Below are 4,202 nucleotides of genomic sequence, written 5' to 3'. Positions count from 1 at the left end.
ACTCTTTATAGTCGTTCATTACCAAAATGTTCGTGGTTTACGATCTAAATTAAATACCTTTTTTCTTAACAGTTTCGCTTTTACAGCGCAGGTTGTTGCTTTCACCGAGACCTGGTTACAACCTGACAATTTTAACGCTGAGCTTTTTTCAAGTAACTACGTCGTTTACCGGCGTGATCGTATATCTAGAGCAGGCGGTGTTCTTATTGCTGTGGACTCAAGTCTTTCATCCGAGTTGCTGTTGTCGGACAACGCATTTGATATTGAGTTTATAGCAGTAAAGATTTCAATGCGATGTTTTAACTTATATATTTGTTGCTCATATATTCCGCCCCGGTCGGATATGTATGTTTACAATTGCCATAATTTAGCTATTCGAAACTTGTACTCTCAGTTGCGAGACAAAGATCGCTTAGTCGTTCTTGGTGATTTCAACTTACCCTCGGTAAATTGGATTAGCTTGAGCGACTCAAACACTTTGACTCCCACCTGTCAGCATGATTTCGTTAAGAATATTTTAGATACATCTCTCGTACAGATCAACAATGTTTTAAATTGTAAAAACAAGATTCTTGACCTGGTATTTGTGGATGAATCAGTGGGTATTGCTCTTAATCGTATTTCTCCTTTATCTTTTCCAGAAGATCCCTTACATCCTACGCTTGAAATAGCAATTGATATTATTCAGCCTCCTATGGAGCTGTGCTTTACAAAATTAAAATCTCGATCCCGCTCAAGATGTTTTTATAAGGCGGACTTCATAAAACTCAACGAATTGATTGCTACTCATGACTGGTCAGATCTTTATTCGAGTAAGGACGTCAACTCAGCGACTTCATTATTTTACGGTATTCTTGATGGCTTCTTTGAAAGCTGTGTCCCCCTTCGATGTGTTAGTGCTGGAACAAGTAAATCACCTTGGTTCACAAGACAACTTATTAGACTCAATAATGTTAAATCTAGGCTTTATAAACGTTTCAAGAGATCAGGATCGTCTGCCGATTTTTCTAAATATTCGGTTGCTCGTTGCAACTTTCATTGTCTAAACCAACAATGTTATAAATTGTACTTAAGCAGTTGTAAATTTCAATTTTTCAACAATCCGAAAAGATTTTACAGTTTTGTTAATTCCAAGAGGAAAACATCTGGTTTTCCAGCTACTTTTTCTTTTGGTTGCAAGAATGCTAGTTCTGATAATGATATTGCGGAATTATTTGCAGAATTCTTCAGGTCGACCTACTCATCTAAACGTTTTCAACCCGGTCAACACTCCTACAACCTGGAAAGTTTTAATTGCATTCCTAATCCAGTAATTGATAAGAATACTGTTCTTCATAGCCTTCTCGGTTTGAAACCGATTTTTTCTCCGGGTCCAGATGGTGTTCCTAGTTGTGTACTCAAATACTGTGCAGTTAACTTATCTGAGCCGATACATAAATTATTCCAATTATCTGTGGAATCTGCCACTTTTCCATTGATTTGGAAGAAATCATTTATTATACCTTTACACAAAAAAGGTAGTAGGTCTAGTGTCGAGAACTATAGAGGTATAGCTAAGCTTTCAGCTATTCCCAAAACATTTGAGCGAATAATTACATGTCAACTTCAACACATGTGTAGCTCCATATTATCGCCCTGCCAGCATGGGTTTGTGCCGCGTAGATCAACTACTACCAACTTGCTAGAGTTTACTTCTTTTGTAATGGATGGATTTTTAAACAATAGGCAAACGGATGTGATCTATACCGACTTCAGTAAAGCGTTTGACTCTGTCAATCATGAGCTTTTAGTTTACAAACTTGATTTACTTGGATTTCCAAAGCATTTGCTTGCATGGCTCGAAAGCTATCTCGCGAATTGGACTCAACAAGTTTTGTTTAAAAACAGCTTTTCTAGGCTGTTTGGTGTAACGTCTGGTGTGCCTCAGGGTAGTCATTTGGGTCCGTTACTTTTTACCTTGTTTATAAATGACTTACCACAAACTCTCATACATTCCCGAACTCTTATGTATGCAGATGATGTTAAACTTTGTTACTCATACTTGCCTTCGGAGTCTTCCCGTGTGGAGTTTCTTCAGGCAGACTTGGACTCATTTCAATGTTGGTGTACTGCAAATTTACTAGTTTTGAATTGCTCGAAGTGTAAACTAATGACATTTCACCGAGTGAAGCCAAGTTTGACATCGTATACGTTAAACAGCACGCCTTTGGAGCGTATATCTGTCGTAAGTGATCTAGGCGTTCTTTTCGATCCTAAACTGACTTTTAATACGCATATCTCATCAATGGTAAGCAAAGCAACGGGTATACTCGGTTTTGTGAAGCGATGGGCTAAGGAGTTTAATGATCCGTATCTGACTAAGACCCTCTACACATCGTTGGTACGACCAATCTTAGAGTATTGTTCGTGTGTCTGGTGCCCAGGGTATCAAAACTTTATAAAGCGTATTGAGTCAGTACAGAAGCAATTCATTATATTTGCACTACGTGGTCTTAACTGGGATTCTAGTGTGCATTTGCCACCATATAGAAATAGGCTTCTCCTTATAAATCTGCCAACTTTAGAAAATCGAAGAACTTTACCCGGGGTAATGTTCATTCACAAGCTCATTATGGGCGAGATCGACTCATCTGATCTTGTTAGTCGACTAAATTTTGCTGTTCCTGGTAGAACGTCCAGGCACTTTGTGCCTTTTTATTTACCACTTTGCCGGCAAAATTTTGCCAAAAATATTCCACTGCGAAGTTGGTGTTCGCACTACAACAACTTGTATAACTGCACCAGTTTTGAATGTTCGTTTTCCGAGTTGCATAATTCAATACTGTCACGTCTGGCCTGATATTTTGTACTTTCTTTCCTATGTATGGTTGAATTTAAATATTTTTAATTCTAACATTAATTTTATGTTTTATATATCTTAGTAGTCGACCGCATTGTGTCTGTGCCGACTTTAATCCAAATAAATTAAATTAAATTAAATTAATGACCAGTTCACAAAAGCAACAGGTTTGTGTATCGGATAGGCTTAACTTACTGAGGTGATACCGCAGATCACACTGTCCTGTATAGTAGGTCTTTAGAAGTAGTGGCGTGCCTTTGCCTGTGATAGACAATCCAGTGTTGTTTCTTTTTCCAATTATTCATGGTTTTCCCTATGCGTGCTTTGGTGAGCTTATGGAAAGCATGTGGATTACAAAATAATGATGTAGCACCCTGTTTGGCAAAATACTTCAGAGCACTTACTAAGTACCAAAACCTTGTTGTTAGTTTCCATGCCATTAACAACTTTAATATATTCATGTAATAACTTAAATAAACAACTGAAATAGGCGAGTAAGATTGCAAGGCTGCCTGGTTTTCTGATAACTTAGATACCACTTACTGGGTGTTCGCTTTCGAAAACTTCTATGCATGAATTTCTACCCGAAAGATGGAGTACCATCGCTTTGGTATAGATTTCTTGAAGATCAACACAGCTCCCTCTTTGCCTTATTCAAAAAGGAAACCCTCCGTAAATCAAATCAGTGTCCAGGTATAACCAAAAACACACGGTCCACTATAAATACCTTAAGGTTCCCTGATATTCTGAGCTTGATATGGGATTGTTTTTGAACTTTTGTATTACTGTAGCCTTTGTTTAGATGTCTTCTAGATGAAAATTTATTTATATTTTTCTTGCACAAAAACTGATTAAGTTGCCGCATAAAGATGATTCAAATGTGAATAAAAATCCCCATGTTAGTTTTATTAGGGTTTATAGATAATTCCTAGGTATCCCACCATACGTTTATGATGCGCCGGGCTTTATCTGCATGTGCTTCTGTGTCAAACTTGTTGATTTTCAGTGGGTGAAGAAGGTCAACTGAGACTAGAGTAGGGAGGAGTAAAGTAGAAAGAGTAAAGAGTAAAGGGGAGAAGAAGAAATGGGGACATTTGACTCCTGCCTAGCTTCAGACGGGATTTTAGATTTTTGTTCTCATTAGCACAGCCCCAGCGAGTATTGGGCTTATGTCTTTGACCAGCATAGATTGCATAATAGCCTATTGTGTTTATTATCGTTAACAAAAGCACAGAGCGCTATACCTTTGGACTCCACACCCTTTTATGTTTTTACAGCAAGGCTACGAACAGCAGTACTTATGTCTTAATCTGAATGCTGTTCAATTTGACTCCTACACAGAGGAAACTTCTTTAGATGGGCT

This window comes from Eurosta solidaginis, chromosome 5 (assembly GCF_040869045.1).
Source record: "Eurosta solidaginis isolate ZX-2024a chromosome 5, ASM4086904v1, whole genome shotgun sequence".
Taxonomy (NCBI): Eukaryota; Metazoa; Arthropoda; class Insecta; order Diptera; family Tephritidae; genus Eurosta; species Eurosta solidaginis.
The sequence above is the reverse complement of the archived record's forward strand: the minus strand, read 5'-3'. Positions refer to the sequence as shown.